We start from the raw sequence: 27804 nt of genomic DNA, 5'->3' as shown, positions 1-27804 counted from the left end.
AGTGGTTAGTCCTGAGTATGTCATGCAATGGGTCTCGTATGTCCCCCAACCAGCCTCTCTTACCTCTAATCCCAGTGTGTCCTGAAGAGAGAGTAGTGTTAAAAGTAAAGGTAAATGTCACTAGCAGTCCATGTCACTCTGCTAGATGGTAAATGTGAAATAATTAAATAGGCCAGACACAGTGGCTCACACCTGTAATCCCAACAGTTTGGGAGGCCAAGGTGGGAGAATCACTTGGGGTCAGGAGTTTGAGACCAGCCTGGGCAATATAGTGAGACCCTCTCCGTACAAAAAATTCAAAAATTAGCTGGACATGGTGGTGTAAACCTGTAGTCCCGGATACTTGGGAGACTGAGGTATGAGGATAGATTGAGCCCAGGAAGTTGAGACTAGCCTGGGCAACATGGCGAGAGCCTATCTCTATTTAAAAAAAAAAAATGTAAGAAAAGGAAAAAAGAATTAAATCATCAGCATCAAGATGCCATGAAATACCATCTAAAAGAAAAGAAAAGAAGGCATTTCCTTTTGTCTCTACTCACAGTAGGTGGAAAGTATAATAAATGAAGGAAACTGAATGCAAGTTAGCTTAGGCAAAAGTAGGAATAATGAGATCTGTTACTGGAAAGATCGATGCAGGAGCTGGTTGCAGACAGTGAATGCAAGTCAACTGATGGCATGAGGATCTCTCTCTCTCTCTCTCTCTCTCTCTCTCTCTCTCTCTCTCTCTCTTTCTCTCTCTCTCTTTCTCTCTCTCTCCCTCCCTCCCTCTTTCTCTCTCTCTCTTTTAGCTTTGCTCCTCCCTGGAGGCTGCTGGCTTATCCTCATCTTCTTCACATATGTGTCTTCCATGTGGTGGAGGAGGGGTAACTATGGGTGTAGAAAGCTCCAACTCAACATCCTCTCAACACGCAACCACAGTGTAAAAGGAAGTCTCCTACCTCTTGGTGTCTGTATAAAATCTCAAGGAATAGTTCTGATTGGCTGTATTGGATCATGTGTTCAGGGCCAATCACTGTAGTAGGTAGATGGGTTACTATGCTGAGTAGGCCTGGGTTCTGGGAACTATTACCGTGCCTGGTCACCAGTAGAAGCACAGGGAATTGGGGAGGACCACAGGGAAAGGTTATCAAACAGGTAAAAACAAGAGAGAAGTGAATGGTTGGATCAGGAGGCAGCAGATAGAATAGTTAACTCCATGGCCTAAGCTGCTCAAGGACATCAGATGGAATAGTTAACTCCATGGTCCAAGCTGCTCTAGAACATTATGTGTGCATTAGGGACACAGTTAAGTAGGCTGAGTGCAATAGCATGACATCAGGACAACTTTGAATGTTCACTCCAGCAGTGAGTATCAGCAGTGTGGTGGAGGAGTTCAGGGGACATTGAAGCACAGAGGACATCTATGGATGGCAGTTCAGGGAAACGCTGAGGGCAGGATCTAGAACAGAAGGACTTCATAGCTGCATGTATCTATCTGATTATAGTCAGGAAGACCCTATATCCACATAGACTTGTGGAGTGTCTAGAAATAGACCTTGGTGAGTGTAGCAGGCACTATTGCTTCCTTCCATACTCCCAACCACTCACTTCTAGTTACCCAAGGCTGCTGATATGGTTTAGCTCTGTGTCCCCACCCAAATCTCATCTTAAATTGCTATCCCCACATTTTGAGGGAGGGAACTGTAATCTCCATGTGTTGAGGGAGGGTGGTGATTGGATCATAGGGGTGGTTCCCCCATGCTATTCTTGTGATAGTGTGTGAGTTATCATGAGATCTGATGGTTGTATAAGTGTTTGGAAGTTCCTCCTTTGTTCTTCTCTCTCCTGCTGCCTCGTGAAGAAGATGCTTGCTTCCCTTTTGCCTTCTACCATCATTGTAAGTTTCCTGAGGCCTCCCAAGCCACGTGGAACTGTGAGTCAATTAAGCCTCTTTCCTTTATAAATTACCCAGTCTCAAATAGTATCTTTATACCACTGTGAAAATGGACTAATATAGTAAATTGGCACTGTGGAGAGTAGGGTGCTGCTATAAAGATAACCTGAAAATGTGGAAGTGACTTTGGAACTGGGTAACAGGCAGAGGTTTAAACAGTTTGGAGGGCTCAGAAGAAGACAGGAAAATGTGAGAAAGTTTGGAACTTCCTAGACACTTGTTGAATGGTTTTGACCAAAATGCTAATAGGGATGTGGACAATGAAGTCCAGGCTGAGGTGGTCTCAGATGGAGATGAGGAACTTGTTGGGAACTGGAGCAAAGGTCACTCTTGCTATTCTTTAGCAAAGAGATTGGCAGCATTTTGCCCCTGTCCTAGAGATCTGTGTAACTTTTGAGACAGCCAAATGCCTAGGCAGATAAAAAGGGGTCCCCAGAGAATCTCCAACCCACCAATCTGCACAGAAGTATCTGATGTAAAGACTTGTAAAAGGAAATCTCAGGGAATTGGGGAGGACCACAGGGAAAGGTTATTAAACAGGTAAACACTTGTTTACATCAGATACTTTTGTGCAGATGAGGGAACCTGCCCAGGGCCTTGTCTGAGCATGCCCACCTACACACTGTGGGAAGCGGGAGAAGCCTGGCATCTTCAGTTCCTGTGTGGTGGCCTAGGATTCAATCTGAGAGGTGGGAGGCCTGTTAGCAGGACTCTGAGTTTTTTCCTTTCTGCCCAATAAAATCCTGCTCTACCCACCCTTCATTTAGTGTGTCTAAGTGCCTAAATTTTCCTGGTTGTGTGATAAGAACTCAGGCTTTTTTTTTTTTTTTAAGATGGAGTCTTGCTCTGTCTCCCAAGCTGGAGTGCAGTGGTGCAACATCAACTCACTGCAACCTCCGCCGCCTCAGTTCAAGCAATTCTCCTGTCTCCACTTCCCTAGTAGCTTGAATTACAGATGCTCAGCTGAACTAAGGAGCAAAATTTTGCTACACTTTGAACTTGAAAGAGGTGATCTGAAGTTGGAACATAAGTTTAAAAGGGAAGCACAGCATAAAAGTTTGGAAAATTTGCAGCCTGACAATGTGATAGAAAAGAAAAACCCATTTTCTGGGGAGAAATTCAAGCCAGCTGTAGAAATTTGCATAAGTAATGAAGAGCCAAATGTTAATTGCCAAGACAATGGGGAAAATGTCTCCAGGGCATGTCAGAGTTCTTGGCAGCAGCCCCTCCCATCACAGGCCTGGAGGCCTAAGAAGGAAGAATGGTTTTATGGGCCAAGTCCAGGGCCCCACAGCTGTGTGCAGCCTCAGGACTTGGTGCCCTGTGTCCCAGCCACTTCAGCTTCCAGCTGAAAGTGCAGGGGCCAAGGTGCAGCTCAGGCCATTGCTTCAGAGGGTGCAGGTCCCAAGCCTTGTCAGCTTCCAGGTGGTGTTGGGGCTGCAGGTGCACAAAAGTCAAAAGTTTAGGTTTGGAAACCTCAGCCTAGATTGCAGAGTGTGTATAGAATCCACTGAATGTCCAGGCAGAAGTGTGCTGCAAGGGTGGAGCCCTCATGGAGAACTTCTGCTAGGGCAGTGCAAAGGGGAAGTGTGGGGCCAGAACCCCCACACAGAGTCCCCACTGGGGCACTGTCTAGTGGAGCTATTAGAAGAGGGCCAATGTCCTCCAGATCCCAGAATGGTAGATCCAGTGACAGCTTACACCATGCACCCAAAAAAGCCAGAGACACTCAATACCAGCCCCTGAAGGAGCTGTCCAAGGCTGTGGGAGCCCACCCCTTGCATCAGTGTGCCCTAATTGTGAGATGTGGAGTCAAAGGAGATTATTTTGGAGCTTTAAGATTTAATGACTGCCCCACTGGATTTTGGACTTGCATGGGGCCTGTAGCCCCTTTGTTTTGGCTAATTTCTCCCATTTGGAACAGGAGCATTTATCCAATGCCTGTACCTCCACTGTATCTTGGAAGTAACTAACTTGCTTTTGATCTTACTGGCTTCTAGGCTGAAGGGACTGGTATTGTCTCAAATGAGACTTAAGACTTGAACTTTTGGGTTAATGCTGGAGTGAGTTAAGACTTTGGGGGACTGTTGGGAGGGCATGATTGATTTTGAAATGTGAAAAGACATGAGATTTGGGAGAGGCCAATGCAGAATGATACAAATCGGCTCTGTGTTCCTACCCAAATCTCATCTCCAATTGTAATCCCCATGTGTCAAGGGAGGTACCTGAAATCCCCATGTGTTGAAGGAGGGAGGTGATTGGATCATGGAGGCAGTTTCCCCGATGCTGTTTTTGTGATGGTGAGTGAGTACTCATGAGATTAGGTGGTTCTACACAAGTCTGGAAGTTCCTCCTTCAGTCTTCTCTCTCCTGCCACCTTGTGAAGAAGGTGTCTGCTTTCCCTTCACCTTTTGTCATGATTGTACGTTTCCTGAGGCCTCCCCAGACATGTGGAACTGTGAGTCAATTAAACATCTTTCCTTTATAAATTACTCAGGCTCAGACAGTGTCTTTATAGCAGTGCAAAAATGGGACTAATACAGTTGCTTAGTGCAGCTTATGATGCCCTACTTGAGGGCTATTTTATTAGGAATGCTGAAGAACTCAGCCTGTGCAAAAACCAAGCCAGAATGTGTGGACAAGACAGGAAATCAAGTGCACTGATGCTTCTGGAAGCAGCCCTCAACCAATGATGGTAGAAAGTTAGTGGATAATGACCCTCCTTTCTCGCTCCCCACTTGGAATGACTCTGAGTCTCATGCTGACACTGCCTTCCAGCATCCCCCAGCAGGATGGAGCTGCAGCTGTTCACAGGGGTAATTGGTATGATTATGCACCATTTATTGACCTTCTTCCTTGTCTCACTTTCCCACCTTCCTGCTGGTGTTTCTTAATATCCTCCTCCCAAATAAACTTGGTATATTTGAATCTTTGTCTTAGAATCTGATTTTCAGGGAATTCAGACTGTAAGAGTAACACACTGGTAGGGCAGGAGGGGTTGTGAACAACTGAGCATTTCTGAGGAAGTTTTCAAAAGTCAAGTAGGTGAAGTTAAGAAGATTAGGATAGAAAGGAAAGTAAAGAGGAAAGGAGGGAGAAAGAGAAGGAGTGATGGAGAGAGAAAAGGAAAAAAGGAAAAAGAAAGGAGGGAAGAAAGGAAGGAAGGAAGAGTGAGAAGGAAGGAAGGAGAAAAGGAAAGAGGGAAGGAAGGAAGGAAGGCAGGCAGGCAGGCATGGTGGCTCACACCTGTAATACCAGCATTTTGGGAGGCCAACCCGGGTGGATCACCTAAGGTCAGGAGCTTGAGACCAGCTTGGCCAACATGGTGAAATCCCGTCTTTATTAATAATTAAAAAAATAAGCTGGGCGTGATGGTGTATGCCTGTAATTCCAGCTACCCAGAAGGCTGAGGCAGGAGAATCACTTGAACCAGGAGATGGAAGTTGCAGTAAGCCCAGATCTCTCCACTGCACTCCAGCCTGGGCAACAGAGTGAGAATCCACCAAAAAAAAAAAAAAAAAAAAAGGAAAGAAATAAAAGCCTAGACAACTGAATAATGAACCCGCTGTTTAGTGTATAAAAAGCGTATAAAAAGCACATTACAGATACATGTTGATAAGTGAATTAATTATCAGATAAATGAATAAGTTAAAGCCTCCTCCATTTTAGCTTTGTAAGTAACATAACCCTGTTCTTCTCAGAACATTTTTATACCATTTAATACCAACAATTCAGAAGAGGTGCTAAGTAAAGTGATACCAATTCCTTAACATAAAAGCACTTCTTGGAATTTCATTTTTATACCCTGTAATATAGGGTTAAGCATCAGTAACAGTGATAATACCACTACCTTTCTCAAGAGGACTTCAGAGGCTAAAAAAAAATGATGCTTTGCATAAGAGAAAGAACTCTTCTACTAGGCATTTTTGGTTTTGGTGGTGGTTATTATAACAGAGCTATGTCACTATGATGGTATAAACAACATAATTGCCATTTTCCAGTTGTACTGTAATAATGAGACTGTGCCTGCCTGGTACCTACCATATAATAGAGGCTCAGTTAATGATGAATGAATAAATGGGTGAAATCTACAAGTGATTCTTACTTCATTCATGTATCATTAACTCCTTCTCAAGAAATCACCAAACAAGGCCAGGCATGGTGGCTCGCATCTGTGATCCCAGCATTTTGGGAGGCCAAGATGGGAGGATTGCTTGAGGCCAAGTGTTTGAGAACAGCCTGGGTAACATAGTGAGACCCAGTCTCTACAAAATATATATATTTTTAAATTAGCTGGGTGTGGTGGTGCATACCTGTAGTCCCAGCTACTTGGGAGGCTGACGCATGAGGATTACCTGAGCCCAGGAGTTGAAGGCTGCAGTGAGCTATGGTTGTACCACTGCACTCCAGCGAAAAGAAAAGAAAAGAGAGGAAGAGGAAGAAGGAGAAGGAGAAGAAGGGAAGAAGAGGAAGAAGAAGAAGAAGAAGAAGAAGAAGAAGAAGAAGAAGAAGAAGAAGAAGAAGAAGAAGAAGAAATAAATCACCAAATAGATTGTCTAATTGCCTATTTTATTAGAAATGTTGACACCCATCCACCTTTCTCTTAGATTTCTCCTTTCAAGTATGCAATGTGACTTGACTTCAGAATTCATGAGACTAAATCCCTGCTTCCACACAAATCTATTATTATGTACTCCACCTGCATGCCGTTTTCTCTCTCTTTCTTTCTTTCTTTGTTTTTCTTTCCTTCTTTCTTTCTTTTTGCTTTGATGGGTTCCTGGGAGATGGTGATTGTCAAACAGTGGTTACTGAGGGTCATGGAGAAAAATACAAGTTTGCAGGCTTTTGGCGGAAACTTCTGGGCATAGTAATAGGTGAGCCTCATTCCTGGGCAGTGAATGCAGGCAAGTGGATGGTGTAAATGTTTATTTTAAGGGGGCAGTCATTTATTTTTCAGGCAGAAAGTTTATACAGCTTGAGAGAGTTATTTGGAAGGAAATGAGAGTCATGGCCTATAGTACTTATGGGCCTGGTCCGCCTTCCTTCTCTCTGCCCAGCAATGAAAATGAGGTTTACCCCTTTCCTGCAGCCCCCACAGCCACCACACACCTCCAGGTCTCACCATGCAGACCTCTACACAAGGACAGTTGTTTTTGGAAAGAGTTCCACGTTGCAGCCTCAGATGGTCCCCACTGAAGGATAAACTTAAACAAGTTCTGTGGATGTAATGAAGCTGGCCCTTGAAGCCAGGGAATTTAGCAATGTGGCTGAGAATACAGGCCTTGGTTTCTAAGGCAGAAAACCAAGCCTGGACTTTGTCACTTATCCACGATGCGACCCTGGCCTCCCTTTCCCCACTTGTAAATAGATTGGTAGGCTAAATGCTCCCACAAGGTCCCTTCCAGCTCTAATGTGATATTTCAGGAAAGATGTGTGGCATATTTTAACTCACAGCTCTGCCAGCAGAAGTTCCTTGGTGCATCCTGTGCTCCTCCCTGGACCATGTTGTCTCTCTAACTCCTTTTCTCAGCTCTTACTCCTTTATTGATTCATTCAAAATATTCATATTGTAACAGCTGGAACAAGAAAACAAACAAAATTTTCATTTTAGCTTAATTTAGTTGAAAAATTCACACATTACAGGAAAAGGGTATGTACAATTCTAAATCTCTGACTTGTAAATTTGAATTATATATTCTGCCTTTTCAGGAAAATATTGCCGTTGATCTAGTAATATTATATTTGAATAAAGCTTTTTGGTTTTGTTTTTTGTTTTTGTTGAGATAGTCTTGCTCTGTCGCCCAGGCTAGAGTACAATGATGTGATCGAGGCTCGCTGCAACCTCCGTCTCCCAGGTTCAAGCAATTCTTTTGCCCCAGCCTCCCAAGTAATTGGGACTACAGGTGCATGCTACCACACCCAGATGATTTTTGTATTTTTAGTAGAGACAGGGTGTGAGCCAGGCTGATCCTGAACTCCTGACCTCAAGCAATCCACCCACCTCGGCCTCTCAAAGTGCTAGGATTACAGGTGTGAGGCACTGTAATGCAATGGGCTCTTGGAATATAGCCCTCAAGAAGACAAAGAACTTTCTAGAGTGGAATTTCCATTCTAGTGGAGAAGGTAGACAATACTTAAGTAAGCAAGAAAATAATAAGTTAACTTTAGGTCATCGTTAATTTTTTTTTTTTTTTTTTTTTGAGACAGAGTCTTGCTCTGTGGCCCAGGCTAGAGTGCAGTGGCATGATCTCGGTTCACTGCAACCTCTGTCTCCCGGATTTGAGCGATTCTCCTGCCCCAGCCTCCCAAGTAGCTGGGATTACAAGCGTGTGCCATTATGCCTGTATAATTTTTGTATTTTTAGTAAAGACGAGGTTTCACTATGTTGGCCATGTTGGTCTCGAACTCCTGACCTCATGTGATCCACGTGGCTTGGTCTCCCGAAGTGCTGGGATTACAGGTGTGAGCCACCATGCCTGGCCCATTGTTAATGTTAGTCCAAGAGGCAGTAGAGCGTAGTCATGCTTGACTTTGAATGGTCACTGATGAGCTATGTGGTCTTAGGAAAGTTACTTAAACTTTCTGCACTTCAATTTCTTTATCTGTAAAATAGAGATAAGATTATCTGCCTCAGTGTTGTTGAGAGAATTAAGCAAGTTAACATGGAAAGCTCTTAATGCAGTGTCTATATAAGCTTTAGCTGCCATCTTTATCATCATCCTCACCACCACCATCATTATCATCATTAATCTGCCACTATTTTCACCAATTCTTCTTTAATTTATCTCTTTTTTTCCAGGCCTTTAGAGTCAGGTAGCCCCAGATTTGAATCCCATCCATCACCTACTAGGTGTGTGTATTAGTCTGTTCTCATGCTGCTAATAAAGACACACCTGAGACTGGGTAATTTATAAAGGAAAAAGTTTAATGGACTCACAGTTCCACATGGGTGTGGAGGCCTCACAATCATGGTGGAAGATGTAGGAAGAGCAAAAGGACGACTTACATGGCAGCAGGCAGAAAGAGAATAAGAGACAAGCGAAAGGGGAAACCCCTTATAAAATCTTCAGATCTCATGAGACTTATTCACAACCACGAGAACAGCAAGGGGGAAACTGCCTACATGATTCAATTACCTCCCACCAGGTCCCTCCCACAACACCTGGGAATTGCAGGAACTACAATTCAAGGTGAGATTTGGGTGGGGACACAGTTAAACCATATCAGTGTGTGACTTTCAATAAGTCACATCACCTCTCTGATCTTTAGTTTCCTTATATACAAAAAGGGGATGACAATAATAATGACAGTAATACTTCCTTCTTCTACAATAGGGTATTGTGAAGATTAAATCGTAACGTGGTTCTGGTGCCTAGTGGAGCCTCATAAATATTCATTTTCTTCCTCTTACTTCACATATTTCTGTTTGGGCTTTTTTTTTTGACGGAATTTCGCTTCGCTGTCTCCCAGGCTGGAGTGCAGTGGCGCGATCCCGGCTAACTGCAACCTCCACCTCTCAGGCTCAAGCGATTCTCCTGCCTCAGCCTCCTGATTAGCTGGGATTACAGGCACACGCCACTACCGCCCCGGGCTAGTTTTTTTTTTTTTTTTTTTTTTTTTTTTTGAGGTGGAGTCTCGCTCTGTCGCCCAGGCTGGAGTGCAGTGGCGCAATCTCGGCTCACTGCAAGCTCCGCCTCCCGGGTTCACGCCATTCTCCGGCCTCAGCCTCCCGAGTAGCTGGGACTACAGGCGCCCGCCATGGCGCCCAACTAATTTTTTGTATATTTTAGTAGAGACGGGGTTTCACCGTGGTCTTGATCTCCTGACCTCGTAATCCGCCCACCTCGGCCTCCCAAAGTGCTGGGATTACAGGCGTGGGCCACCGTGCCCGGCCCGCCTGGGGCTAGTTTTTTCTTTTGTATTTTTAGTAGAGATGGGATTTCACCATGTTGGCCAGGCTAGTCTCAAACTCCTGACCTCAAATGATCCACCTGCCTCGGCTTCCCAAAGTGCTGAGATTACAGGCATGAGCCATTACGCCCGGCCACGTATTTCTATGTACAAAATTTCTTTCCATTTTGATGACTGTATTTTTTAAATTTTTGATGACTTCTTTTTTCCCAATAGAACTGGTTTCTTCTAAGCATTTTACATCATGAAAAACATTATCCTGAAACGGGGTTGGAGCTTTCCCAATTGCTAAAGGGGTCCGTAGCAGCCACTGCAAATGTCTTGGGTTTGATCAGCTCAGTACTTTCTGATGGTGTTTGTAAGCTTCTTCACCTGTTTGATACTTCTCCAGCCTTAAAAATCCTTCATTAAAATTGGTGAAAAGAAAATGTGTTGTTTTTTCTGAATGCTTAATGTTAATAATATTTATGCACTAAAACCAAACACATTTAATAACCACAAGATAGAAAAAAGAGATTGTTTTGAAATTTTCTGGTATAATATTGTGCCATTTCTTTTCTATGAACACTTTTGGTGAAAACAAGAGTTATAAAGTTGTTTTTTTTTTTTTTAAAGAAGTATAAAATACAGGTGGGGTGGTTCATACCTATTGTCCCAGCTACTCAGGAGCCTGAGACAAGAGGATCGCTTGAGCCCAGGATTTTGAGGTTTCAATGAGCCACGATCGTGCCACTGCACTCCAGGCTGGGTGACAAAGTGAGACCATGTCTCAAATAAATAAATAAATATAAAAATAGGAAAGAGAAATGTTCTCATTACATAAAGAATATAGTACAAGCTAATCTTAGAATGATAGATTGTTATTAGTACAACAGATGGTTTAAATGGTCTGACTCCATTCCCAGAAAAAAATATTTGTTGTTGTTGTTGTTGAGACAGTGTCCCTATCTGTCACCCAGGCTGGAGTGCAGTGGTTTGATCTTGGCTCACTGCAACCTCCGCCTCCTGGGTTCAAGCAATTCTTCTGCTTCAGCCTCCCGAGTAGCTGGAATTACAGATGCCTGCCACCAGGCCTGGCTAATTTTTGTATTTTTGGTAAAGACAGCGTTTCACCATGTTGGCCAGGCTGATCTCAAACTCCAGACCTTAAATGATCCTCACATTTCATCCTCCCAAAGTGCCGGTATTACAGGTGTGAGCAACCATGCCTGGCCAAACATGTATTCTTAACATGTTATTTTTCTGACAACCTCTATCTCTGCCTGCTTCTCCCAGATCTGATTTTTTTTTTTTTAATTACAACCTTTTTGGCCTTGTTCACACAAAATCTAAAACACGTACCTCATTGACCTATTGCTTAATTTCCCCTCACCTGATTTTTTAAAATTGTTGTGAGACACATATAATATAAAATTTACAATCTCAACCATTTTTAGGTGTACATACAGTTTAGTAGCATTAAATACATTCGCACTGCTGTGTCAACACCATCACCATCAGAGTGAGATGGAGACTCACTCTTTTGCCCCAAGCTGGGGTACAGTTGCGCGATCTCAATTCACTGCAACCTTCCTCACCTACGGGGTTCAGAACTTGTTGCATCTTATAAAACTCAAACTTTGCACCCATGAAACAATAACCTTTCATTCACTCTCCAACCCATCTCCTGGCAACCAGCATTCTACTTTCTATCTCTATGAGTTTGACGACTGTAGGTACCACCTATAAGTGGAATCACACAATATTTGTCTCTTTATGTCTGGCTTATTTCACTCAGCGTAATATCCTCAAGGTTCATCCCTGTGGTAGCACCTGTCAGAATTTCTGTGTTTTCTAAGGCCAAATACTGTTCCATTACATAGATACATTGCATTTTGGTTATCCACTCGTCTGTTAATGGACACTTGGCTTCCTTGCACCCGTTGACTACTGTGATACGTGCTGCTATAAACATGGGTGTGCAAATATCTCTTCAAGTCCCTGCTTTCAGTTTTTTGGGGTAGACACCCAGCAGTGGAATTGCTGGATCATATGGTCAGTCTATGCGATGGTTAATATCGAGTGTCAACTTCTTTGGATTAAAAGATGCAAAGTGTTGATCCTGGGTGTGTCTGTGAGGGTGTTACCAAAGGAGATTAACATTTGAGTCAGTGGACTGGGAGAGGCAGACCCACCCTTAACCCAGATGGGCACCATCTAATCAGCTGCCAGCGAGACCTGAATAAAAACAGGCAGAAGAACATGGAGAGATTAGACTAGCTCAACCTCCAAGCCTACATCTTTCTCTTATGCTGGATGCTTCCTGCCCTTGAACATCAGACTCCAAGTTCTTCAGCTTTGGGACTCGGGCTGGCTTCCTTGTTCCTCAGCTTGCAGAAGGCCTATTGTGACCTTGTGATCATGTCCTTAATAAACTTCCCTTTATATATACATCTATCCTATTAGTTCTGTCCCTCTATAGACATAGCAGTCTATGTCTAGCTTTTTGAGGAACCACCCTACTGTTTTAACAGTTGCACCATTTCACATTCTCACTAGTAGTGCACAAGGGTTCCAATCTCTCCACATTTTTGCCAACATTTGTATTTTCTTTTGAGAAGGGATCTCACTTTGTCACCCAGGCTGGAGTGAAGTCGTGTAATCACAGCTCATGCAGCAGCCTCAACCACTCGGGCTCAGGCAATCCTCCCGCCTCAGCCTCCTGAGTGGCTGGGACCACAGGCACCTGCTACCATACCAAACTAATTTTTTTTGTTATTTGTAGAGATGGGATCTCCCTGGGTTGCCCAGACCGGTCTTGAATGCCTGGCCTCAAGCAATCCTCCAGACTTGGCCTCCCAAAGTGCTGGGATCACAGACATAGGCCACGGCACCCAGCCAACATTTGTGTTTTCTGTTTTGTTTTATTTTTAATAGTAGCCATCCTACTTGATGTAAAGTGGTACGCCTTTGTGGTTTTGATTTACATTTGCCAGATGATTATTGATGTTGAGCAGGTGTTCATGTGCCATGACTTTCTTTTTTTCCAGTGGATAGCAGCTGCCTTTATTGGGTTCAGTTTGGGAACAAGGAGACCTGGGTTCAACTCTATTACTTACCAGGTAGCACATCATTGGGCAGATAACTGCCCCTTCTTTAATCCTGACACCGTTTTTTGTTTGTTTGTCTGTTTGCTTGAGATGGAGACTCATTCTGTTGCCCCAAGCTGGGGTACAGTTGCGTGATCTCAATTCACTGCAACCTTCCTCACCTACGGGGTTCAAGCAATTCTCCTGCTTCAGCCTCCCGAGTAGCTGAGATTACAGCTGAGATTACAGGCACCTGCCACGACCACCGACTAATTTTTTGTATTTTTAGTAGAGACAGGGTTTCACCATGCTGGCCAGGCTAGTCTCGAAATCCTGACCTCCAGTGATCCGCCCACCTTGGCCTCCCAAAGTGCTGGGATTACAGGCGTGAGCCACCATGCCCTGCCTAATCCTGACATATTTTTAAGGGGACAAATCTAGTTTTACTTTTCTGTCTATTTCATATTTGCTTTTATTATTTCAATTACACAGGAAATTCAACTTTGTTGCAGAAGAAATAGAAAATACACATATGCAGTTAGGAAAAAAAGGACTCTTTTAAGCCCACACCCAGAGATAAAACATTGTTAACATTTGCAAGAATATTAAATATGCTATCTTCTAACCAATCTTTTTACTGAAAATATTACAGCTGTCTTCCTAGGTCAATCATACAGGTAAACAGATTGTTTTTACTGTCAGTATAATATTCTTTACAAACATGCTATAAGGCTTCAACTCAGCTCAGATAGATAGATAGATAGATAGATAGATAGATAGACAGACAGACAGACAGACAGACAGACAGACAGATAGATAGATAGATAGATAAATGGTTTCAACTCATCCCCATCTCCTGGGCATTTCTTTTTGTTTTGTTTTGTTTTGTTTTGAGACAGAGTCTAGCTCTGTTGCCCAGGCTGGAGTGAAGTGGCATGATCTTGGCTCACTGCAACCTTTGCCTCCTGGGTTCAAGTAATTCTCCTGCTTCAGCCTCCCAAGTAGCTGGGACTACAGGTGCCTGCCACCACGCCCAGCTAATTTTTGTATTTTTAGTAGAGACGTGGTTTCACCATGTTGGCCAGGCTGGTCTCAAACCTCTGACCTCAAGTGATCTGCCTGCCTTGGCCTCCCAAAGTGCTGGGATTAAGGGCATGAGCCACTGTGCCCAGCCTACTTAGGTTATTTCCATTCTGCACATTTTAAGTCACTTATGAATGGGGTGACTGCTTTACTCAGTGGTTTCTTTATGCTGTGCCTGAGTGATTCCTGAAGCTTGAACAGAGTGGCAGGGACGCTGCGTAGATATTTATGTTGAGTGAATGAAGATTTGGGCTCTGACCCTGCACAGAGGTCCTCACTGTCAGCCTGGAAGTTTTTTGTTTTTTTTTTTTTCCCACACTCTGAGCTCATTCCCATTGCAAAAATGGGAAGTCATCAAGAGGTCACAAGATGACACGAGATGATAATACCTGTAAGGGAATGTTGACTTCTAAAGAAAAGAGAAGGGATCATTATTTACCGACAACCTACCATTTCATGGCATTTCCCAGCACAGTGTAGGACAACTCCAGTTCAATGCCCCCTTATATTGAATATAATAAAGAGTCTCGTGGCCCCCTGAGGTTACATCACACAGGAAGAAGACAAACACGAGCATAAACAGGAAGATTTTATGTTTCTCACTGAATCTGTCTCCCAGTGTCCCTCTTCTCTGCCAGGTACCAGGTGCCAGAAAATCTCCCACCTCCCTTGTCCCGGTAAAGGAGAAAGCATTCGGTGGCCCCTGGTAGCTCTTTTTCGGGCTCTCAGAGATCTCAAACGCCCTATACCTTCCCTTCCACCGGAGCACCGGACGCCCCACCCAAAGCACCCTCCGACCCACTTCCCACACGGCGGCCAGAATGGGAAATCAGCCTCAACCCACTTCGGAACCATGATGAGTGCGGCTGACACTCACCACGTGCTTCATGTACATCAGCCACTGGATGTGCACGTACACAGGCCCTGCACATAACATCCTGTTTGTCGTGCACAAAAATCCCAAGAGGATGGTATTTCTACTCCCACTTTACAAAAAGAAAAAGGAACAGAGGCTCAGAGTCCCAACACCCCATGGCTTGTCAGCAGGGAGAGAGTTTTTAACCCCAAGTCTGTGAGATCCTGGTGCTTCCAACTAGTATATTTTAGTGACTCTTTGAACCATGACATTGGCCATGAAGAAGATGGTAGCATCTCTAGATGCTAGACAGGCTACTGGAACATCTTCTAGACTTTCTAAAGAGAGAGTTAACCTCTTCTTCTAATCAACACATAAGAACCATGTGTCACATTAAAAAAGTTAATCATGTAATTGCAGATATATGTATACATGCATACACATATATACATATGTATATGCATTTATATATATACCTATGCACATTAGATGCATACATATATGTATACATTCATAGATATATGAATTTACATACACAATTGCATATAGACAAACATTATATACATGCATATATATAAAGTATAAGATAAGAAACTACATACAGTATACAGGTGTGTGTATATATGTAAATGTTATTTTATATATGAAGTCATGTATATACATTCACATATATATGTACATATAAGTCAGGTCATAAATTAAACACATTTATTTTTCTTGTTTATGTGTTTCTTCCTCAGTGATACATCCCCGCCATTCTGTGAGAATGGTTGGAAATTCTGATCACTTCACACCCTAAATTCTCTGGTTTGTTACAATTTTTTTCTCAAAATAATACTACTCAAATTTTAAAATATATTTATTGTTAAAAGAATTGGGCATATCTGCTATAACTTAGGCTAAGCTAAGTGTTCATGGTTTCTATCCAGTCAAAGATGAGTGAACAAGAGTTTGGGGAGATTTCAGGATGAATTCATATGCAGCCATTAGAATATTCCAGAATACCTACCTACTAGAAGCGGAACTTATAATATATTACGATCATGCTTGTGGAAATTTACGCCTATTTACTCTGGCTAGCATTTGGGGGACATCACCTGGATCAAGGCCAAGGTCACACTTGTCTCTAGCACACATGCAGATATGCTTTGCATCACAGTCGACACCTGAATTCAGAATGATCCTACAGAAGTAGACATCCCTGCCAGATTGCTATTGCTGTGAATGCAACTCGGGAGGGGACTGGACCACAGGCAGCTGGACTTTATACAGGTTACAACAGGAATTTCTGTCCAGCGGAGAAGCTTGGCCTTTATGACATACACATCAGAGGAAAGAGTTAGCCAACAGGTAGGAGCTACTGGGAGGCTGATTTCAAATATGGTGCCTTTTTCCTATCTTCAGCCTTTAAGATAAGGCAAATATTTCTATTTTCTCCTTACCTCCACCTTTAAGTCCCTTCCAGTGATTGACAAAATCTGAAGCCCAAAAGTGAGTATAGGAAGAAAGCTTGACCCAAAAGTGTCCTTGGATGTTGTGAATACAATGCGTTCATAATTTTTCTTTGCCACACTGTATCACACGCTAGTTCTAGCTTTTATGTCTCATGATCCTCCACCAGAATGTATAAAATTTAAAAAATACTGTCAGTACTAACAACTGGTAAGGCTGTAGAGCAATAGGACACAATGCTTTGGGGAATGTGAATAGGTAATATCACTTTGGAAAACTGCTTGGCAGTATCTAATAACATTGAACACATGTATGTCCCCATGATCCAGAAATTTCACTCTTAAATGCATACTCCCCTCAGAATGAGTGCTTATGTACACCAAAAGACACGCATAAGAATATTTTAAGCAGATTTATTTGCTATAACTTGAAGCTGGGAAACAAAACAAAACAAATGTCCATTGAGAACAGAATGGATATATGCGGTATGGTCGCGGAATGGAACATTATACAGTCATGAAAAAGAAAAAAACTAAAGCCACATGCGATAAGATAGATTAATTCACAGACATGACTGAAAGAAACCAGATGTAAAAGAGAACATAGTGTGTGGTCCTATTTGCATGAAGTTCAAAAATAGGCAAAATACTCTATGGCAGTAGAAGTCAGAATAGAAGTCAGAATTCTTTCCCTTTGTAGGGAGAGAATTTACTGGCAGGGTGGGGAGTGATGGCTCACACCTGTAATCCCAACACTTTAGGAAGCTGAGGTGGGAGGATTGCTTGAGCCCAGGAATTCCAGACCAGCCCTGGCAATAAAGCAAGACCCCATCTCTATAACTTTTTTTAAAAAAAATTAGTGGGACATAATGGTGCACGTCTATCATCCCAGTTACTTGGGAAGCTGAGGCAGGAGGATTGCTTTAGTCCAAGAGGTCGAGGCTGCAATGAGCTATGATCACACCACTGCACTCTAGCTTGGGTGACAGAGCACAAGACTCTGTCTCAAAAAATAAAAATAAAGAAATATGTGTGTGTTTACTATGTGACAGGAACTGTTTGTAAATAAAGGACTTTCTAAGAGACAATTAGAAAGGGGGCACCTTCCAGCCTGGCTCAGCATCTCCAAAGTGCAGATGAAGATATTATTCTCCCTCGTGAAGTTCAGAGATACCCTCCCTGCTCTCATTCTGGGGAGACCAGTGGGAAAAATGGACCTTTCCTTGGCCCCAGTGTCCTCTGCCCACCGCCTCCTCCCCGAAAGCAGACATCCCAGGCACTTCCGCTGGAACCCGACAAGCTGTCTCCCTCTGCCACAGGACACTCAGCCAGAGAGTCACTGGTCACTCTGCGGAAGGTTAATTGCTGGTCCCACGACAATAATTACACCCACGGCTAGAACATGGAGCAAAGCAACAAATTTCAACATCACAGGGTGGAGAGGGCAGGGAGAATCACAAAGCTGCTGAAACTGAGGTTCTCAATGCTTGCGATTTATGGCTGAGCAGCTATCTCAGTCTGTAGCACCAAAGCCTTAGGTGAGAGGGGAGGTGACGGGAACACCCAGTGCCTCGGTGGCCAGTTCTTGCTCAACTTGAGGTCACAGGTCACATGAGATCTATCTGTTGACTTGGAAACTCTTCAAGTCTTGGCACGACTCCCTGTGCCCACAGATAACTCCATTCTTCTCACACGCTTTTGGGTATCTCGAGTGGTGATGGAGAATGCCTCCTGCTCCTCTCCTTCTCTGCCAGCTGCTAGGGGAAATGTCTCCACTGTGAATAGTAGGAATTGTGTTTAATATTTGCAAGATTTCCTTCAAAATGATCTGGATAGGCTGGGTGTGTTGGCTCAGGCCTATAATCCCAGCACTTTGGGAGGCCGAGGCGGGCGGATCACGAGGTCAGGAGATCAAGACCATCCTGGCTAACATGGTGAAACCCTGTCTCCATTAAATATTTAAAAGAAAAAAAAAAATTAGGCATGGTGGCAGGCGCCTGTAGTCCCAGCTACTGGGGAGGCTGAGGCAGGAGAATGGTGTGAACCCGGGAGGCTGAGCTTGCAGTGAGCCGAGATCATGCCACTGCACTCCAGCCTGGGCGACAGAGCTAGACTCCGTCTCAATAAAAAAAAAAAAAAAAAAGGTCTGGATAGCGGTTACTCTTGGTAGAGTTATGGATAACCCCGCGATTAGCCATTAGTTATAGGTCACTTCAAAATCAGTAATTAATTTATCAGTAGTGAGTACTTGGGGGTCCATAAAGCCATTCACTCTAGTTTTATATTTGTTTGAATTTTTTCATATTAATATCTTCTTATTACATTTTCATATTAATGCAAAAACAAAACATGTTTTTTGAAGGAGCATGGTGGCTCACATCTGTAATCCCAGCACTTTGGGAGGCAAAGGTAGGAGAACTACTTGAGCCCAGGAGTTCAAGACTAGCCTAGGCAACATAGCGAGTCCCCATCCCTACACACACACAGACACACACACACACAGACACACACGCACAAAATTAGCCACGCAGGCATGGCATGGTGGTGTGCATCTGTGGTCTCAGAGACCCCATGGGCTGATGTGGGAGGATTACTTGAGCCCAGGACATCGAGGCTGCAATGAGTCGTGATCGTGCCACCACTGACCTCCAGTCTGGTGACAGTGAGAGCCAATCTAAAAAAAAAAGGAGGCCAAAAAAAGACAATTGACTAAGGTGAATGAAATAAAATCCAAAGTAAGAATTCAGTAAAAGGCCTTCAAAAAAGACATTCCAGGCTGAGTGCAGTGGCTCACACCTGTAATCCCTGAACTTTGGGAAGCTGAGGGTGAGTGGATCACCAGAGGTCAGGAGTTTGAGACCAGCCTGACGAACATGATGAAACCCTATCTCTACTAAAATTGCCGAAATCAGCCGAGCATGGTGATGGGTGACTGTAATCCTAGCTACTTGTGAGGCTGAGGCTGGAGAATCACTTGAACCCAGAAGGCGGAAGTTGCAAAAAGCCAAGATCACTGCAAAAAGTTACCTTGGCTAACTTTTTAAATTTCTTTATTTGTAGAGACAAGGTCTTACTATGTTGCCCAAGCTAGTCTCGAACTCCTGGGCTCAAATGATCCTCCACCCTTGGCCTCCCAAAGTGCTGGGATTACAGATGTGCGTCACCACACCCAGCCCTTATGTTTAATTTTAAACAAAAGTGCAGCTTTAGGTGATCTCATCTTAACCACCAATAAGACCAGGCATTATATAAGGGGGAGAACTGAGGCTCAGAAGAAATGAGTGGCATGCCTGAGATCCACCAGCTCACGATAAAAGAGCAAGAACGGGAATCTAGGCCTGCCAATATAGTCTTATATTCTCCCTCTGTGACTACATCCTAGAAGCCTCAATGCCCATCCTTGCTGCTTGATAGGTCACTTCCAGCACTGACACTGGAGAGAAACCAAGAAGCAGCACGGGGGTTGGGATTAGGAGGTGCATCCATGTCATCTGTGTGTTCGTGGGAAAAAACTGTCCAGGAAGAGTGTTCCCTTGGGCTGGGTTTTCCCAGAAGCAGACCCTGGGACAAGGACGTGAGGGCAAGTGGTTTATTTGGGAGGTGACCCCAGGTAGCACTGGTAGGGGAGTAGGGAAGGGAAAGACCCTAAATTGGGTGTGTTAAGGAGCAGGTGGTTTTTGTTGATTTTTAGTTTTTTGCTGTTCTTGGTTTTTTATTTCTTTTTTCTTTTTTTTTTTTTTTTTGACAGGGTCTCACTGTCACCCAGGCTAGAGTGCAGTGACACAATCACAGCTCACTGCAGCCTTGACCTCCCAAGCTCAAGCAATCTTTCCACCTCAGCCTCCCAAATTGCTGAGATTACAGGTATGAGCTACTATGCCTGGCCTATGTCTTTTATTTCTTTTTTCTCTTTTTTCTTTTCTTTTCTTTTCTTTTCTTTTTTTTTTTTTTTAAGACAGAGTCTCGCTCTGTCACCCAGGCTGGAGTGCAGTGGTGCGATTTCGGCTCACTGCAAGCTCCACCTCCCGGGTTCACACCATTTTCCTGCCTCGGCCTCCCGAGTAACTGCGACGACAGGCAGCCACCACCACACCCGGCTAATTTTTTTTGTATTTTTAGTGGAGACGGGGTTTCACCATGTTAGCCAGGATAGTCTCGATCTCCTGACCTTGTGATCCACCTGCCTTGGCCTCTCAAAGTGCTGGGATTACAGGCGTGAGCCACCATGCCTGGCTTTTATTTCTAATAATCCATCCTTCCCTACCAAAAAGACACCTGCACTCACATGTTCATCACAGCACATTCACAATAGAAACGACATGGAACCAACCTAGGATTGGATACAGAAAATGTGGTACATATACACCATGGAATATTATGCAGCCATAAAAAAGGAGAATGAAATCATGTCCTTTGCAGCAATACGGGTGCAACTGGAGGCCATGATCCTAAGCAAATTAACATAGAAAACCCCAAAATATCCCATGTTCTCTCTTACAAGTGGGAACTAATCACTGGGTACACATGGACATGAAGATGGGAACAACAGACACTGGAGACTCCCAAAGTGGTGGGGGAGGGGAGGAGGCAAGGGCTGAAAAACTACCTATCAAGTACTATGTTCACTGGGTGACGGGTTCAACTGAATCTCTAACTCAGCATCACATAATATACTCATGAAACAAATCTGCGCATGTACCCCCTGAATCTAAAATTTACAGCATAATTGAAAAACAATCTATCCTTCAGAAATACTCACCCAAGCATACAACAATGTAATTGTTGCAGCATTAGTTATAACCAACAAAAAGTGAAAATAACCTCAGTGTCCATGAACTGGGGATTAGTGAAATAAACTGGAGCACAGCTGTATTATGGAGCACTCAGCAGCAGTTTAAATGTACTATTATGGTAAGAGGTCCCTGATACATTGTTAACTTGAAGAAGAAGGAAAAGCAAATTGCAAGAAAATAGGTTTTGCCTTATCTAATGTTTTCTATATTTTAAAAAACGAAGGGCCAGGTGCAGTGGCTCATGCGCGTAATCCCAGCACTCGAGGACACCAAGGTGGGTGGAATGCTTGAGTCCAGGAGTGTGAGACCAGCCTGGGCAACATAGCAAAACCCCATTTCTACTAAATATACTAAACATTAGCCCATCATGGTGGCATGCACCTGTAATTTCAGCTACTCAGGAGTCTGAATGGGAGAAACGCCTGAGCCCAGGCAGTCAAGGCTGCAGTGAGCCATGACTGTACCACTGCACTCCAACCTGGGCAACCAACCTGAGTGAGACCCTGTCTGAAAAAAAAATAAAAAAATAAAAAAAGAATGAGAAAGACTACTCACTAAACTACAGATGGTGATTTCCTCTGGGGAGTGACATTGTAGGATAAGGGATTAGAGAAAACTTTTACTTTCTTTTTCTTTTTCTTTTTTTTTTGAGACAGGGTCTCACTCTGTCATCCAGGCTGGAGTGTAGTGGTGCCACCATGGCTCACTGCAGCCTCAGCCTCCTCTGCTCAAGTGATCCTCCCCACTCAGCCTCCCGAGTAGCTGGATCTACAGCCATGTGCCACCATGCCCAGCTAAAATGTTTCCTTTTTTCTGTATGTACTTTTGCCTTTTCATTTTTACAATGAATCCATATTACTTTCATCAGAAAACCAAGGCAAAATTACGTATGTAATAAAAGCTGAACTTCTTGGCAGGGCAAAATGGTAGCTGAGCAGATACTGGGAAAAGACTACCTCAATGGCTAGCTGTATTCAACCAAGAGTGACCAGGAATCCTCATGTCTACCTGCTTGGGGTGTCATTTGTAGGCTGTATTGATCATGGTTGTGTAAGGCACAAACCAACCTCAGCCTTCACCTCACTGGCACTAGATGTCCATCAAGTCTCAGCCTTCAATTGCCTTTTCTACTTTACCTCCTGTCTCTTGGGTCTATGGTTTTAGTCTCTTGGGTCTTAGGATTTCCACTGGGTCACACTGTAAACCCTTGTACTGAGAACAAAACATCACCACTAAGAGGAAGTATGGTGTTGTGTTTGAAAGCATTCATGCTCTAGCGGCGCTGCCTCGGTTTGAATCCTGGGAGTCCTAACAACTAGCTGTGTGACACTTATGCATGTTGCTTAACTCCTCTGAGCCACAGCCTCCTTATCTGTGAAACAGTAATAATAATACAACCTATATAATAGGGTTCTTGTGAGGATTCAATAAAACAAAACACAATGAAGTGTTCAGAAAGTAGTGCCTGGTACCTGGCAATGGCTCAATAAATACGAGTTACTTTATTTTATTTTACTTTAAGTTCTGAGATACATGTGCAGAATACCCAGGCTTGTTACATAGGTATACACGTGCCATGGTGGTTTGCTGCACCTGTCAACCTGTCATCTAGGTTTTAAGCCCCGCATGCATTAGGTATTTCTCCTAATGCTCTCCCTCCTTTTGCCCCCGACTCCCGACAGGCCCCAGTGTATGATGTTCCCCTCCCTGTATCTATGTATTCAAATGTGAGTTACTATTTTATTTCTTTGTTTGTTTATTTATTTATTTATTTATTTATTTATTTATTTATTGAGACAGTGTCTCACTCTGTTGTCCGGGCTGGAGTGCGGTGGCATGATCATAGCCCACTGCATCCTAGACCTCCTGGGCTCAAGCAATACACCTACCCCAGCCTTCCGAGTAGTTGGGACTATAGCTATGCACCACCACACCAGGCTAATTTTTGTGTTTTTTTTGTAGAGACAAGGTCTCACCATGTTGCCCAGGCTGGTCTTGAACTCTTGGGTTCAAATGATCCTCCCACCTCTGTCCCCCAAAGTGCTGGGATTACAGGTGTGAGCCGCTGTGACTGGCCATGAGTTACTAGTTTAATCACTCTTTATTGAGCACCTACTACCTATCGGGATATTTCATATGCTATTTGTTATTTTTCCAACTTATCTGCAAAGCAGATATTATTTACTCCTGTCTTTCAGGTAAGAGAATATATATGTCTTAGAAAATACATATGTAGGCCAGAGCCTGTAATCTCAGCACTTTGCCCAACGTGGGCAGACGGTCTGAGCATAAGAGTTTGAGACCAGCCTGGACGACAGAGTGAGACCTTGTCACTACAGATAACTTAAAAATTAGCCGGGCACGGCGGCGCGCCTTTGGTCCCAGCTATTCACAAAGCTGAAGTGGGAGGATCTCTTGAGCCTGGGAAGTCAAGGATGCAGTAAGGCATGATCGTGCCACTGCTCTCCAGCCTGGGCAACAGAACAAGACCCTATCTCAACAAATAAACAAAAACAACAAAAAGCAAACAAAAAAGAAAATATATTTGTAATGTTCAGAGAGTGAGTGATCTTAAGAATTGCTCTTTCTTTGGCACTCATTAAAAGATGCGATTTAGTCTAGGCACAGCAGCTCACACCTATGATTCTAGCACTTTGGGAGGCCCTGGTGAGCAGATTGCCTGAGCTCAGGAGTTTGAGACCAGCCTGGGCAACATGGTGAAACCCCATCTCTACTAAAATACAAAATATTAGCTGAGTGTGGTGGCATGTACTTGTAGTCCCAGCTACTGGGGAGGCCAAGGCAGGAGAATCGCTTGGACCTGGGAGGTGGAGGTTGCAGTAAGCCGAGATCATGCCACTGTACTCTAGCCTGGGCAACAGAGTGAGATTCTGTTTAAAAAGACAAACAAACAAACAAAAACAACAAAAACAAAGGCAATTTGTATTTTCCAAAAGTGATTAAAGCAATATTTCTGATGCCATAATCTCTTCCAGAAACTTGGCACCCTCCCATCGAGAGATAGAGCTACTTCTCCTCTTGAACCTAAGCAGGCCTTGGTGACTGGCTCAGTGAATGGAATATTGCAGAAGGAAGGCTGTGTGACTTCTGAGTCTAGGTCATAAACAATGATATGGCTTCCATCTGAGCCATTTCTCGCTTGGGACATTCACCCTTGAAATCCAGCTACCATGTTGTAAGGCAGCCCAAGCTACACGGAGAGGCCACATGGTAGATGTTCCGGCCAACGGTCTCAGTTGAGTTACCAACCAGCAGCCCGCATCAACCAGCAGACACATGAATGAGTGAGCTCTCTGATGATCTCTGCTCATAACCGTTGAGCTATCCCAGCTGTTGCTGAGTGGAGCAGAGAGAAACAGTCTTCACCAAGCCCTGCCCAGGTTGTACATCTATGAGCAAAATGCATATTGTTGCTATTTGAAGTCACTAAGTTTTAAGGCGGCTTGCCACAAAGCTAGGGATACCTGGAACACTATGTGTCAAGTCACTGGGCAGAGATATCATCTAATTTAATATTTAAAACAGCTGCTTTGGAAGATATCCCTGCTTGATAGACGTGGAATTAGGATTTGAAGGACCAAGTTCACATTGCAGGTAAGCGGAGAAACCAGAATTCCTACCCATGTCTCTCTGGCCGCAGAACCCACATGCTTTTGATAAGGAACACTCACGCCAGGTAAAGCTGGGAAGAATCAAAGTGATGTATCTGCTATCAGAACCATGACACCCAAAGGTCGGTCCCCAGAATGAATTACCCAGACAGAGACATTTCAGCTTATCGAGAATTATTTTCCTAAATAAGAGTCCTGCATGGGCATCTCGCAAAATGCCTTTCCACAATGGGACTCATTCATATCTTGCCTGCTGCTGCTGTATTCCTTGGAGAGACCCCAGATTGTGGGAATGGGATGTGCTGAGTGTGGGAAGATGTTTGCTTGGAAGCCTAGGGTTTTATGGGAATTCCTTTATCTCTGGGGATAAATGGTAGCTTACGCTAAGTCCCTGATATACATGCTGATTAACCTAGATTGAAATTTGTGATGGGAAAATTCAAACAGAGGCATTTCCTCCAGTCCACCCCTATCTCCATTGAACTTTGGCCACAACCCCAAACACCACCAAGAAACAGTCTTCCATAATAAAATAATATTAAAGAATTCACGGCCAGGCATGGTGGCTCACCCCTGTAATCCCAGCACTTTGGGAGGCCGAGGCGCGTAGATCACGAGGTCAGGAGATGGAGACTGTCCTGGCTAACACAGTGAAATCGTGTCTCTACTAAAAAATACAAAAAAAAAAAAAAAAATTAGCTGGGCATGGTGGCGGGTGCCTGTAGTCCCATCTACTCAGGAGGCTGAGGCAGCAGAATGGCGTGAACCCGGGAGGTGGAGCTTGCAGTGAGCCGAGTTCGCGCCACTGCACTCCAGACTGGGTAACGGAGCGAGACTCCATCTAAAAAAAAAAATTCACTAGCAATTATAGATAACTTCCAGAATTTAACCAAATCACATCAATCTTGTGTACCATGTACTGTTAGAATACCCATTTTTATGGATGAGAAAACTGAGGCTCAGAGAGGCTCAGGTTAAAGAGCTGACCCAGGTCAAAGAGCTAGGAAGTAGAAGAGGTGGAATTTGAACCAAGTTCTGTTTGATTCAGAAACTGGTCCTCTTTATAACTGCAAAACAGATTTCTTACAGATGGGGAAGCAGAGAACAAACCAGTTGGAAGAAACAGAATGGGCAAAGTCAAGAAGACATAAAAGCAAGGTGTATATGACTTTACAATTCAGTAGAATAAAAAACACAACAATGATGAAAATGATGTAAAATCCGTTCATTATAAAGTCCCTCCAGCAAGGGTTCACAGCGGGTATAATGTTCGAGTCTTGAAGACCATGTCAAATGCCAATCATCTAGAAGGACATTATTATTAATATTATTGTGTTGGTGGCCATAACTATTAGCATTATTTGTGTATGCGCTGATATGGTTTGGTTCTGTGTCCCCACCCAAATCTCATCTCCAATTGTAATCCCCACATCGAGGGAGGGATTACGGAGGGACCTGTAATTCTCAGGTGTGGAGGAGGGAAGTGATTGGATCATGGGAGTGGTTTCCCTGATGCTGTTGTCGTGATAGTGAGTGAGTTCTCACAAGAGCTGATGGTTTTAAAGTCTGGCACTTCCTCCTTCTCACACTCACTCTCTCCTGCCACCTTGTGAAGAAGGTGCCTGCTTCCCCTTTGCCTTCCACCATGATTGTAAGATTCCTAAGGCCTCCCCAGCCAGATGGAACTGCGAGTCTATTAAACGTCTTCCCTTTATAAATTACCCAGTCTTGGGTATTCTTTATAGCAGCGTGAAAGTGGACTAATAGATGTGCATTGGTGAGAGCCAATAGTTGTAAGTGACAGAATTCCAACTCAAACTAGCTTTAAGAGAAAAACGAGATTCACTGGTTTACGCATGTAGAAAGGAAAAAGTGGTTACAGAGATTCTAACAATATTGACTGGTCTTAACTCAGCCCTCTTTATCTTGCCTCTCAACGCACTGGTCTCATTCTAAAGCTGTTTAGCTGGGTTTTCCTGGCTACAGAGTGGCTCCAGGCAGCTTCAGGTGATTGCCTGACATCAATCACCTTAGCACCCCAAAGCTAAAAGAAAAGCCTTTTGCCTCCAGCATTCAGGTACATAACGCCTAGAAATGATCCGATTGGTTAGGTTGGGGTTTTATGGTTCTCCCTGAGCTAATCACTGATGTCAGCACATAGGAATCTGTGATTGGCCAACTCTGGGTCACTTGGCCCGACATCACCCATACCGGCCGACCAGTAAAATTGCTTCCCTTATAAAGCTGATGTGAGTATTAAATGAAGTAATATTTGTGAATGCTCAGAAAAGTGCTTGGCAAATATTAAATATTAAACCTTCAACAAATGTTAGTCATCAGTTCACCTCTTTTCATTCCCTCGAGACATCCAAGCTTCTCTCCTTGACTGCTGAGACCAGAGCTCATGTACCCCTTTTATTAACAAAACAGCCACTTGAGGGGCACTATCCTATTTGCTGCCTCATAAGAATACTGAGAATATGGCTGGGCGCAGTGGCTCATGCCTGTAATCCCAGCACTTTAAAAGGTTGAGGCGGGCGGATCACTTGAGGCCAGGAGTTCGAGACCAGCTTGGCCAACATGGTGAAACCAGGCGGGGTGGTATGTGCCTGTATTCCTAGCTACTTGGAAGGCTGAAGTGGGAGAATTGCTTGAACCTGGGAGGCGGAGGCTGCAGTGAGCCAAGATCATGCCCCTACACTCCAGCCTGGGCAGCAGAGTGAGACTCTGCCTCAAAAAAAAAAAAAAAAAAAAATTGCTGTGAATAGTTGTATATTTTTTGTTCTCATTTTAGAAATGAGAAAATTGTGAGACTCAGCATCTGCTTTGGTCCAAGAGCAGCGGCTGCACCTCAGTAAGTAGCTGTAGAAAGAATGCCTTTGACAGGGGAAACGGAGTCCCAGAGAGCAAAGACACCTCTTCACATTGTGTCAGTCTCAGAGCCTGGTTCCAGCTCGACTCTCCCAAACTCTCTCCGCTTCTCCTCTGAGTGAACTGGCCTCATTCTCGTGCTATTTCTCAGTCCTGGCCTCATGCTATTCCCCTGATATGAAGTTTTAGTGCACTGGCTGCCTCTT

The 27804-nt window shown here is 43.8% G+C and overlaps 1 pseudogene; it reads left to right on the top strand.

The window, feature by feature from the left end:
- LOC105495527 (osteoclast-stimulating factor 1 pseudogene) overlaps window positions 1-14865 on the top strand; it is a 30712-nt pseudogene extending 15847 nt beyond the window's left edge.
- Window positions 14866-27804: the final 12939 nt, after the last annotated feature.

The sequence above is a fragment of the Macaca nemestrina genome, chromosome 10 (genome assembly GCF_043159975.1).
Source record: "Macaca nemestrina isolate mMacNem1 chromosome 10, mMacNem.hap1, whole genome shotgun sequence".
Classification (NCBI taxonomy): domain Eukaryota; kingdom Metazoa; phylum Chordata; class Mammalia; order Primates; family Cercopithecidae; genus Macaca; species Macaca nemestrina.
This window is presented reverse-complemented; position numbering and strand designations above follow the sequence as displayed.